The 13,413-nt window shown below is 42.3% G+C and overlaps 1 protein-coding gene across 1 annotated transcript in view; it reads left to right on the top strand.

The window, feature by feature from the left end:
• Positions 1-2,996: 2,996 nt before the first annotated feature.
• The window catches only part of LOC122619820, a 47,510-nt gene continuing 37,093 nt past the window's right edge, over positions 2,997-13,413 (top strand). The window contains exon 1 of the mRNA XM_043797001.1: positions 2,997-3,912. The gene's annotated coding sequence lies outside the window, so the exon portion shown is untranslated. The remainder of the gene's footprint in view (positions 3,913-13,413) is intronic.

Below are 13,413 nucleotides of genomic sequence, written 5' to 3' on the forward strand. Positions count from 1 at the left end.
CTAGCCCCCTCGAACCGAAGAGTAGCCTGAGAAAAACTTCATACTGAAGTTGAGCCAACTGCCAGGCCATGACAGACAGATTCTGGTCATATCCTCGCCCAGCCAAGCCCCCAAAAAAGGATGCCATCAGAATGGACGCTAATTAGCGGGCAAAGTTAAATAAAAATCAGCGAAAATTCTGCTTTCAATGCAGCACGGCATATGGTAAGATAATTAATTAATACTCACTCGCCTGATTGGTGAAAAACGATAGTCGGGGCCGAGGCAATTAGCCAAGTTCTGGGCCCAGGCCAAAGGCAAACAATGATGAACCCTTGCCGCTGCCTCTTTCCCTCACTGTTGCCATCTCTGTCTCCCGTTCTCGCCCTATCTCTTTCTTCCGCTCGCTTGGCAAAGTGGTTGTGGGTGGTGGCATCATATTTTTATTCACTTCACTGAAGAAAAGTGCACTTAATTGGAATATGCGTGAAATGGCTAATATTAACATGGGTAAAAAGACTTTAAAGGATTTATATTATATAATGTAGAATAATCAGTAGATAAAGATAGTTTTATTTTGAAAGTTACAGAGATAGATTAATTCTCGGAGCTTAAAGATGCGCATTTTCCGGCAGTGCTGTTTTCCGCTTTATATGTGAAGCGTTTTTACATTCGGCTTTTTATTGCTCTGCTGCCTTTTGCCTTTGCACTGTGCTCCCCCGTTTTTGTAGTCATGTTGTTGTTTTTCCGCTGGCTTGCTACTGAGCTTGTTTCTTGGAAAATAATGACTGCACATTAAGTGTCTGCACACACACATGCTGGGAGGACAAGGCAAGTAAAATGTCAACAAATGACAACAGAAATATGATGCAAATGGCTCATGTAAGTGGTTCTTGCCGCCAACATTTATAAAACAGGACAACTTACAATGCAACAACAGCAAAGCGGCTAGAAGCGAAAGGAAGCGGCTAGGAGAAAGTGGGAGTTCGAGTGAGGGGCGGGGCGTGGCGTGGCGTGGCGTGGCGTGGCGTGGCGGAGTCTGTCCGCTGTAAACATTCTCCATTCTACTTGGCAATTTTTCATTTCCCATTTCACTTCGCCATTTAAGTATAATTCGCAGTGCTTAGAAGGGCAAGAGGCGGCGTTTGCTTAATGCTGAAATTAGCTTTTATTCGAGCATCGCGCATACGCCGCGTTGGCCGGAGTCGTTGCCATTGAAATGCCTTTCAAGAAGACGCTCGCCTGCAATTAAAAGCGCATTTAATAGAAATTGTTTAAGTGCAATTGCATGCCAAGGGTATCCTAAGGGAAAAAAGTGTGTAGGATATCGGAAGGGGAAACTGACGTGTGCTACTATTGTCTTGATCATAGATTCTCAGAACTGTTTCATTTTTGGTGAAAACTGCAATAAAATAAATCAATATAAAAAATAACTTATCAAACGATTTGAATGAAAATTAAATTGCATATCTTTTAAGCATTTAAAGAACGTGGAATATATAAGTACTATTTCTGGGGTCAGGGGTTAATTGCCATGCCTTCAAATTAGACCCAGAGCATATGGGCAATGCTATTGCTTTCTCGGACTATGTGGCTAATCAGCGTTATGTGCGTTAAGTCAACAGCCGCATCAACATTATCATCATTATTTGTACAAAATGAAACTGGCCAAAGCCGAAGCCGAAACCGAAGCCAAAGCCAAAGCCGCACACTCACACAATTTGGCAATTTGTGGCGAACAGCGGTCAACAAAAAGCAGTTCGGCCAAAGAACCATCCCGTCCAGGATGGCCGTCCAGGACTACACTGACATTTGGTCATTCGGTCAGTCTGTCAGTCAGGCAGTCAGGCAGCCAGTTGGTTGAATTTGGATGGTACTCGTTTTGGCGATGGTTCTGTTCCTGGCCACTCGACTACATTGATATTCCACGCTCGATGCGCGCCGCTGTTGCCATTGGTCATTGAGGCTCACTCATCCTGCGTCTCCACTCCTGGCCGGCCACTAACGATAGATGTCCTTAAGCCAGCACACACTCGCACATATTGCTATAAAAAAATATTTATCTATATGGCGATATACGGCCGGAGTGCACGGCCATGGCTATAGCTATCCGGCGATCCGGGTAGCTGGGCAACTTTGTCCAAAAAATGTTGCCGGGGCCGAGCAACGATGCTTTGTTAACTTTTTCAGTTTAATGAAATCAATTCACAAGTCACGTTGTTGCTGGACAATAAATACATCAGAGTCCATTTAATAAAATCATGATGTGCACTTTGGGATGATACCAGCTCGCCACACATATATCAACTTTGGGTGCCCATATCGTATCGATTCGTATTCGTGTATTGCAAATAACTTTCGGCTCTCATTGGAATGCCGCATATGGCATATCCTCGTATATGGACATCCCCTGCCCCCCAGTTCCTGCTCCTCAATTGCTCGATAAGTGCGCGGCAGTGCTAAAACTTAAATCAAAATCCACATTGAGCCACTGCAGCCTTAGCCTCCAACTCTCCGGCAATTTGTTGCGGATTCTGGCTTGGTTTTCGGTGGTTCATTATATTGATCTGTGACTTGGCTGTTTGCTTTACGTCTTTCGCACAATCATTTTTATTTGAGTGTCCCGGCTAAATGGCGAACAGAATTTTTGGGGAGAGGTGGTTGGGGAGCATGGAACAGTTTTACGAGTGCATCATTCTGGGGAAGGTACTTATTACTTCATATGAGAAAGCACCAGCCATTTTCACTTGCGTAATTAATACCAAAGTAGAATTCATATTTCGGTTATTTGTAAGTTAGATAAGCACATACATAGATAGAACATGCTGTTCATATTAGGCAACTATTAACAAATATTCGGATATTCATTTAAGCAAATGTTCCAGAAACAATACCAACTCCCATTTTGGTCTGCATGTGCTGAAACTTAAGCCATTCTCATTACTGAAATAACGTAATTAAGGTGCAATAATATTGATGAACAATTATAAGATGATTCTCATATTTTTCGTGTGATATGTAGTTTGATTGCATTAAGCATTAGCAAGCGTATATTCGAATGATGTTCCATGGGGTGGCCCACATTTTTTGATTTCCTTTACATTACTATCTACACGGTTATCAAAAACCAGTTTTGTTCTGTTACCACTATTTCTGACTGTTTTCACACCTAATCTGCTTCTGCGCACTTCAACAGAAACAGCTGTTCATTGCACAGGACCGTTCCCACTATTATCCTTAGAGGATGAAGGACCTTTCCCTCGCCCAGTTGACTGTTCTACGCTCAGCTGATTTGGCCATGCTCTTCGAATGCTCTCTTAACCCTGACCATAGGTAACTCAGAAAGGCTTGCACCGAGCACGGCGAATTCCAGGGCCTTTCTCTCTTAGCCGAGTGAGAATCTTGGCCCAGTGTTATACAATCCGTCCGGAAACGAGAGCCGGAGACCACGAAGCCCCACGAATGGAGGCGAGGACGCCGCTCGGGTGACGAAGCATTCCGACTCCGATTTCTGGGTGCGTGTACACAGCCTCCGTGAATATCTGATGGCCAGCGAGCGAATCAGTCAGATGCGTGGCGAACGTTGAATTTAACGGTCGGTTTGGCAGTGAAAGTGGAAAGTGGAAGCCATCGCCGTGCTCCACGAGCCTGGCCAGCGAGTTGTTTGGTGCGGAAAATACAAACAAAAATCATAAAAAATAGGAAAAGTATATACAAACCCCAAACGAAATATGAAAGTGAATGTTAGCCCACAAGGGGAAATACATTGAGTGCACAGCTTGCTTGTAGCTGATACAATCCGGTTCAAACACTCCGAAGGAAAAGTGTCTAAGTATAGGAATGGAAAAGTGTTCAAACATTGCGTCAGTTAAACTTGAAAAATAAAATCAAGTGATACCACCACGCTTGGAGTTGGAGTCTTCAAATTTGCTGGTAAATTATTCAAGCAAGTTTAATTTTTCGGGGGAATAGCAGTCTTAGATCCTGTGCCGTCATAAAGTTATACAAATTATTGCCATCCTGACTGCCATTTGGTTGGCTTTAAACTTTCGGTTCACGCAGCGTTCGCATTAAATTTCTTATTTTGTTGTTTTTCTGCCTTTTATTTCCTTTCCGCTATTCGCGTGGCACATGCGGCGTATACGCAATGTATCTCCTTCTATTTTACTTTGTGTACGCGTGAGTGTGTGTGTGTATAACCTACATTTTTGTGGTCCTCGTTGTTTTTCCACTGACAGGCTGACAGTCAGACAATGCCGAAAACAGGATCTTGAGATGGGACCCCGCAACCGTGACTTTGCCAGCTGAAAGTTAATTTTATGGATTTACGTCCTTTGTTTGCTCCTTCTAATACTAAGTACTGGGCTGATCCACAAGTTGGCGATACTCTATATATTAATTTAGCAATATGACCGAATAGTTTGTCCGAAAACTTGGCCGCCGTTTGACGTAGTCCACCGTTTGTCTTCATCAACTTGGGCTAACTTCTACCAAGTGATTGTTGATTTTGTTTGATTTGCTGTTTTTGTTTTTGTTTTGGCTGTAACTGTTGGCTTTATTTGATTTTAGTACTTTGGCAGAGTCAACATTCGTTAGCAAAAATTTCGCTCACGTTCCATTCGAGCGAGCTCTCGATTTCATGAGTTTTGGATGCTGCTGGTCCGTGTTTGCTTCCCAGTTCCGCCGCTTAGCCATCGCTTCTCTATATCGGAGCGGAGTACATATATATTCCTATTTCAATTTCAGCTTTTTGTCACCAAGTGTCTGGCTGTTTTTCCCCCAGTTTGTTTTTTGTTTTTCACGCCGCATGCACTGTGCACAGTCAGGGCGAAGTACACAAATAAATATATATAAATCGGGCGGATATATGCGCAATGGTCCGATGTACTTGCTGTGGTGAGTGGCGAGTGGAGCTTAGCAGGGCTGTCCTTAAGATTATTTATGCGGTGATTAGCCGCTCTGAATTATTGCTGAAATTATCAAGTGTGCTATAAAATTTCACTGCCATTTATTTGCGCAACTTTTGGCGGGGCTCACGTACACTAACCGAGCGACCATCTCCCCTCTCCCCCCCCCACCATTCTGCACTTACTCCACTTCAGTCCGCTTCAAGCGGCGCCGTCTCATGTGTATCGTTGGCTCGAATTCTGCATCGGTTTGGGTTTGGGTTTGGGTTGGGTTGGATTCCAGGATTCCTGGTTCAGATTCGGGTGTTCGGGTGCGTGCGCGGGAATGTAACAAATTGCCAGAGTTTGATTTTTAAGTGTGAAATATCGCACAACGAAATTGGATTAATTACACTGGGGCCGGTTAGATTGCGTTCGCTTTAAAAGCCAAAAGCGTTGCCACAGAGTCACTTTAGGTTTGAAATCGGTACGCAAGAAAAAGGATTTTAAATGGAATAATCAGAAACTTCCCACCATGAATAAAAAATAGGTAAAAAATCGTAAATTGTATACCACTTCAAGTCCAAAACGTTTCAAAGAAATATTATAACTATTTAATACTAATATTTTACCGTGCAGTTGTAGAGAAACAACCACTTTTAATTAAAACATGTAGAAAGGTGTATCAAAAAAGTCAAATTATTTATGAATGTGCTAGAGAATTAATCGTTCATCTCTTGTTCAACATCCAGCTGCTGGCCACAGATGATTATTCACTTAACTATATTATTTATGAAAATACCATTTTCCCTAGCGCAGAAGACGAGGGTCCAAAACTTAACATAAATGGCTTGTAGAGCCAAACAAGGATTATCCGGCCGGGGCGGGGGAAATGAGATTTTCCAGAAGCCGCTAGCCCCGCCCACTTTCAACAGCGCCCACTTAGCTGGCAACTAATTGCCTAAGCCCCAACCTGAATCCAAATGAGATGCTAAAGCTGGAGCTGCGGCCAGTCCGAAGTCTGAGCTCTGCTGAGATTAATTACATTTAAATAAACAGGAATGGCTGCAAACATGGCCAAGACCGCAACAGTTACATGAACAATTCAACCGAACAGACAACAATAGACAGCCGACAACTCACTCAACTCAACTCGTCTGCATTCAATTGAATCCTTCCATTGGGCTACTTTAAGCTGATTACAGGCAGAGTTTGGGTTGGTGGGTTGAGATGGACATTTGGCACAAACTAAATCATTAGCTTTTGTTTTTGCCAAACCAGCAAAATTCACTTACCAGGATAATGTTGTACTTTTGACAAGGGTTTCGATGGGGAGAGCCTCCACTGTGCTGTTGAAAATATTAGTGGTAAAAGGATTAGATGTAAATGGGTTAGTAGTAAAAGGATTACTAGAAAAGGATTTCTGATTTCGAATAGTTTTACTAAAACATTTTAGTGAACGAAAATAATCAGAGAATATTGATTACAAGTTAATGTAGAGTGAAGCTTAGCAAAGTACGATCAAATACAAATAAAAAGATGTATGCCCACTATAGCTCTTGACCACCTATAACTATATAGGTATAAATGTATAGAAGGGACCTCTATTACTATTTTGAACGCAGCTGTACATGTTATATCTTTGGGCGAATGAAAGTCAAAGCCGAGTTTAATGCCGGGCTTAGTGATAGCGATAGCCAGCCCTTTGCATATGGCAAATGCCCAATGATTTATGACTGGAGCGGGCCGACGCAGTCAGCAGACTTTTGTCCCGCTCACAATTGGTGGTGAAAAGCGTGGAAAACTGTCGGCCACATGGAAAAGCTCGGTGTGAGTCGGGTAATGTGGGAAAGCGGCAGAGTAAATTCAATTTTACGTTTCACAACTCAGCATGATTTCTATCAAGCCGGGGGAATCCCCTTTTCCACATTGTGTACCGCAAACTGATTGCTTTCGGTGGTCCCTCGACTGTCTCTGTGTGTGTGTGTGTGTGTGTGCTGCGTTTGGGAGGCTCTAAGTGTGTGTGTGTGTGTGTGTGAGTGTAGCTCCAAAAGCAGGCTACATAAAAAAATCACTAAAAACTTGTAAAAGCATCAAAGCGCACTTTCTGAGCTCTCTGCTCGAAAAAGTTGCGCTTGTTCGGCCCATTGTTGTTGTATCCTTAGTGTTTCCTTTACTGCCGCTGTTGTTGTTGTCGTTGTTGTTGTTGTTGTCGTTGGTGGAAAGTTCAAAACTTTTCAAGTGAGTTTTGAGGGCGGTTTTCGGGGCTAGCTATTGGCAAAATTGCTTTCTGATAGCTTGTCTGGTGTATTTATGCAGTTTTAATGAGAGCTCCTTGCAAAGTGGCTGTTGTTAATACAGGAAATTAATAAGTTAAGTAGCCATTAGGTGGTTGAGTGCAAAGTTCGATGGCGAAAAGTTGAGATTACAAGCGCTATGAAGTGCTCGTAAAAAAATATTCATATTATTTATCAACTTTTTATTAATATGCATTTATACATATATTCTTTTGTTAATACGTTCACATATACTTTCACAAATAATTTCACAATGCATACGTTTGAAATATTCATGTTTCAGCTTTTAAAGGGAAAACAAATTTATACACGTGAATCCTAAGGCATATCCCATTTCAATCCGAATTATTACTTTATTTTTCCAGAACAGTCTGAGTCCGTACTCCATGAGTCTGTGCTTTCTCCGAATATTTTTGGTTTATTTTATTTTTGCGACTGCTGCTTAAGCCGCGTTTTATTTTCACTTGAGGCAAGTGTAGTCATCTGTGAAAATATTGGCAAAACTCAAACAGCGCCAGCATTTGACATAAATCCTTATTATCCCTTTGTGCACAAATTGACATTGCACTTGTAAGGCGATTGCCGAGACTCTGCTTGACATCCCCTTTTTGCCCCCCTCCCTCTGCCAAAGCCCCCGGATGCCTTTCAACTTTTATCTGTGGCTTTGTTTTCACTGCCAATGCAGTGGGCGTGGCATCAGCAGCATCTGACAAGTGCAGGATGCCCTGGCTGTCCTGGCAGTCCTGAAAGGAGCCTCGTCCTTGATAAGTCTTCGCACTTAATTGAGCCTGACACACCGCTGCAGAGAGCAAAACTATGAAAACATGGCTCGATATCCATCTGTTTTATAGGAAGTTCAAATTCAATTTATTTAAAATTGGAAGGCGATAAAATCATTAAGCATAAGATGTTTGCTTTCAGTATTATATTCTTCTGACTGTCTTTTGCACTTTTTAATATATCCCAAATGTTTTTTATCAATGAATAATTACAAAAATTATAATATTATCAAATAATTGGGCTTTCGAATAAAGTATGTCGTTTAATATGCACAGTGTATTATAGCAATTTTCCATCAGTGTACCCTCTCTCGCATAAAGTGCACGAAATTAAAATTCATAATGTTGACTTTAATGGGGCTAATGCTGAAATATCAAAGCTGCTGGCTTAGGTGGCAGCCAGCACATCTCATAGATTAGCCAGGCTGCCATGTAAGCGGAGCCAAGAAATCCAGGCCAAAAGGCGTCTTCTTCCTGTCAGCCTGCCTGGCATTTTATTATGCGACACGCAGCCCAACCACCTTAGCCGAAAAAGCAATGGAGCAGAGCAGTGGGCGCCCGCCCAACTTTGACGTTATTAAATTATGCGGAGATTTGCGCACTTTTTTTTTTTTGGATTTTTCGAAAGCCTCTTGACGTTCTTAATGATGAGGCAGCTACTCGGCCGCCGACTAGGCCGAAATTAAATTATTTTATTGCCGGAAATTCATTAAATCATGCCTTTATGCAATTTCCAGACTACATTGCTGGCATACGAAAGTGGGGAATCTGTCAATTTATCTGCCTTTTGGCCAGATGGACAGCCTGTCGGCATTCTCGCTGGGGGCCACGCCCCATCCCACTCGGAAACGCCATTGATTAGGACGTGCCGCTGTTAACATTTCTATTATGCTTGTTATAACGCCGGCTTATTGTTTACCCGGCCGCGGAAAATCGATTGAGTTGTGATCTATTTCCAGACACATGCTCAAAGCCCAAAATCCCTAGCAACGCGACGAGACAATGCAAATCTGACACCGCCAGCGGAGTGGAGTTTTATTTATGTTTTCACTGGACAACGGGGCTGGAAAACAGAACGGAACCTAAGCCAAGGGCTTAGTCACGGCAAAACCGAAAAACCAAAACAATCATCAAAATAGAATCATAAAAACAGTTAGCAACGATCATAAATTTTTCACAAAGACATAAAAACTGTGCCACGTGGGGTGCTACATAAAACCGCCGCACTCCTACCTACAGATATATATGTATGTATATTTATGTGTACATGTTTGGCAGATGTATGGCCTCGACATTTGCTGGCCGAATAATCCCTGCAAATCAGCAGTTTTCCCAGTTATTGGGACACATAGATTTCATCTAATAAATCTCGGAACAATAAAAGAAAAATTTACATTTTTATAGGAGTGACGGTGGCCAGAAGAATCGTTAGTCAATTCAATTTAATATGCGATCCAATCGGGCTTACCTTGCGTATGCGTAATGCCCACGAAATTGCATTGCTCTAATATGAAATACGTATATAATTTCATCTGTCTGCCCATGGAAAAAACTCATTAAAATGCTAATCGACTTTAGTCACTTATTTATGAGTACTAGATGGGCATCGCACTTATAGTACAGTTTGCTCTAAAACAGCGACTCTATTAAATCATGAAAAGATAGACAAAAGTAAAACCTTATCTGCATAAAAGGCAGTCGTACCACCCGCTAATTCGCGTAATTTGCCAAGAAACCACTCCCCTCGCATTAAGTGAATAAAATATAAAAAAATTGCGTTAATTTTTTAGCATGTTGCATGGCTAAAGCAATTTGTCCAGTGGCCCTCTTTTCTTGCACACTGTGAAAAATATTTTCAGGAAAAACTCTCTTCAAAAAACGTTTAGTTTCGGATATGGAGCATGCGGCAGATACGTTTTAGCAAATAGAAAAAGTGGCCTTTCTGTATTAGGTTCGTAAAATATACATTTTTATTTAGCCTTTTACCCGCTTACCACAAACTTGTTTTCTGTGCACCCAAACGACTCCCCGAAGATTTGGCCAGCAACTTTTTTAAGTACTTGACATGAAAATTGTGGAACAAAACTCAAGCCAGACCCATCTGTAAAATTAAACGCACGCCAAAGCTCGTGCTTCACTGCATAGAGCCCTCTCCGAATTTCCAATTTCTGATACCAGAAACCCAGTACTCCAAAATCCCCTCCGATGTCTGATGCTGCACTGATGTTTATCATAACCGCCTACAACAACCACAATGACACGGACCGCAGCAACAATATGGTTGGCCGTTGCCGCACCCAGCCAAATAATTTGCTGGCAGGCGTAGCTAATGACCAACTCGTGTAAGTGCGATGGATGGATGGATGGATGGAGGGAAGGCTGGGCGGTGGGTTGGTTGGTTGTTCGGTTGCTCGGTTGCTGGGCTAGAGGATGAAAAATCAGGACGCAGTAGCCCCCGAAAAAAAACACAGCCCACACAGCGCGGTAACAACAGCAACAATCACAAGTTTTGTTACAAGCAAAATGATGGCATGAATTCATCATGGGAGCGCTGGGCGGGAGGAGCCACCAACTCGGACTTTGCCAGTGCCACTGTCCCCAATCCTTGTTTTCCACATCCCAGGCCCCACCCCGCCCATGGTTTTTGTTTGGGGTAAATTTAAAATGAGTGCACTGAGGGAAAACTCCATATGAAAGATGACAAATCGCCATCGCAGTGTGAGCATTTAAGCTAAATTAATATCTAATTTCTATCTCTGAGTTTGCAAAAGTGAGTTAAGCGATCATTACTTTCCTAGAAAAATAAGCATTTGGTGTCCTAAGTGCTTCACTCCACAAAACTTTGTTGATTTTAGACTGTTGAATTAGTGTCTGTGTTTTTAAATTTTTTCGCCGTGCAAGGACACAAAGTCTTGTCCGCTCCAGGGAGATAAACAGGAAAGGACGAGGAGCGACATCGTTCGCTAATTTTATGCTCTTTTGTGATTTTTGTGCCGGACACACCCTGTGGGCATGTTTAGTGTCCTTTCACTTTCCAAGTAAATGCAAACTTTGCGCGCTTTTGTCATTAGCGTTGATAGCTGTAACGTGAACAGGAAGTCGGGGAGATACCGAGTGGGTGGGTGGGTTGCATGGGCAGATGGGCAGATGGGTTGGCAGGAGATAGCTCCTTGCCGGCTGCCTTTTTGGCCGCTTTTCACGTGTTGTTGGCCCTATTTGTAGACGGCGCTGTTGTTGTCGTCATCTGGTTTGCGGTCCCCAACAGTTTGGTTACTTTTAATGAGCGGGGCGTGGCACATAGCCTGAAACACTGGTTGTAGGCGGTGGGCGGTTGGCTGGTGGGCGGTGTAGGGGAGAGTGGATGGGGTGCTCTCATTAAGTTGCGGTCGTACAGTTTTATTTCACTCCCCGCTAATGAAAGTGAATTATTAAATGAAAGCCAAGCAGCTGAATGGCAGCAGTTGATTCTTTCGCCGAGTGTTGAACTTGTGACCCACCTACTAGTGGTTGTCAGTACTTGAAAACTAGGCTTCTCCTCCGAATGTTGGTGACAACCAGATTCGTTGACCCCCCCAAACTACACATGGGCATCAACATCAAAGAATTTCGTCCAGGAGGCAAGTGGGTAACCCACTTGGAAAAATTAAAATTCACCCAAACAAGATTTCGTTGTGGTGATGGCTGCTTATTAAAGTGCCGTCGTTCAGACATGTGCTTCTCCATATCAAATATGCATGCTAATGTCGGCATTTTTGAGAAGTTCAACGAAAAATAACAGAAGAGCTTAAAATTTGTCTGTATTGTTGTGGAAATACCTTTGAGTTGTTGCTAAGATCATTTTCATTAAGTAGAACTGAAGAGGTGGGTAGAATGTGTAGAGCTTAACAGCAGTAATATAACTTTGTTATTTTAAATTCTGCATTTTTTCTGAAAACTTCAAAGAGTTGATTATTGCAGGCTAAACGTTTTTGTGCTAACCAAACTAGGTTTTATTATTCATTTATTAAAGTTTAATGAAATGGATAAGTGAAACAGGATTTTTCGGCAAAAACAGCATACCCTTTTTTCACAAATTTTCAAGGAGCATAAAAAACCTAATTACACGGTAAGAAAAACATTGGCGTAGGTGTATTCTGTATCTACATATGTACGTTTCACTAAATTTGCAATCGTTTTTAATTTATGCCCAGATAAAAGCAACAGCTGGCCCCCAGAGACGCAGACAGAGGCAAATTAAATATGTAATAAATAAATCAGCCGGGAATGTATGAATAATGAATGGGTCATGTCGACTGCCTGTTCTCGAGTGTTTGGGTTTGGTTGGGGTTTCTTCTTTCTTCATTTTAGTTTGGTTTTCCATGGCTTTTCTTTAACATTGTTTGAATTCAGAGTACAAATATTTTAGCAACCACAGCAGAAAATAGATTACTCCTAGTTATATTCCGAGCAACAATTTATGCAAATGTTTGAGCTTTTGTTCAGCTGAATGGCGCTTACGCCCTGTAGTCACCCTTCGTGCTTCGATGTTTTGCGTTGGAATTTTCTTTAATTAGTGCAACGAACTGTGTGCAACGGCGGGGTGCAAATAGGTTCTTCTGTTCTCATAGTGGTGAAGGTGTAATGCTATTTTGAACATAATTGCAACGACACGCGGGTCTCATTTGAAAGTTTTGGCAGCCTCAACCGCAGCAAAGCAAAAACACACACACCAAAGCAGCGGTTGCCACATCAGCAGCAGCAACTAAGCACATAGCAGCACTGAGCGTTGAGTTTAGTTTCTAGTTAAAAATTAAAAAAAATATAATACTTACTGTTGGCTACTTACATTTATATTTCTAGGAGGCGAGTTGTTGGGAAGCCACAGTCTAGAAAGTCTACTTCAAATAACTAGTGCCTCGCTGTACACAGTTTCTCTGAGTGTAAATTGAATGTGTCTGCCTGTGGGTGTGTACGCCGTGTTTGACGGACACACACACACACCAGCGAGCATGTGTCTGCAACAACTTGGTGGCTTGCTTGCGCAAATGTGCAAATATTTCACTTGCAGCGCCTGGAGTTATGCAACACTAATTTGCGAGGCGTTGTTTTTGTAGCTGCCACTAATTAGCGTCTAATGCAGAAGCGGCAGCAATAATAATGTGGTTTCTCTTCGGGGGTCTCTGCCCCAGGTTCCCTAAGGATGTCAGTGCCGTGGCCATCGCCATCGCCATCGCCATCGCCGTTTCCATTTCCATTCGCTGATTCCTGATCAAGACGCTAACGCGCAGGGAGGCAATAAAAATCGCATGAAAACAGGGAAGAGATCAAAGTAAAATCTCACCAAATGGCCGTGCATAAAACTTGACAATTTGTTGGTCAAAACTTCTCACTCCACGGTCAAGTATTTTGCAAAACAATACGCCATTTAACTGCTTCAATTTGAGTTTGGTTGTAAAACTTTCCCTTGCTAGAGTTTTTTTTCCTTTTCGTTGC

Source organism: Drosophila teissieri, chromosome 3R, assembly GCF_016746235.2.
Source record: "Drosophila teissieri strain GT53w chromosome 3R, Prin_Dtei_1.1, whole genome shotgun sequence".
NCBI lineage: Eukaryota > Metazoa > Arthropoda > Insecta > Diptera > Drosophilidae > Drosophila > Drosophila teissieri.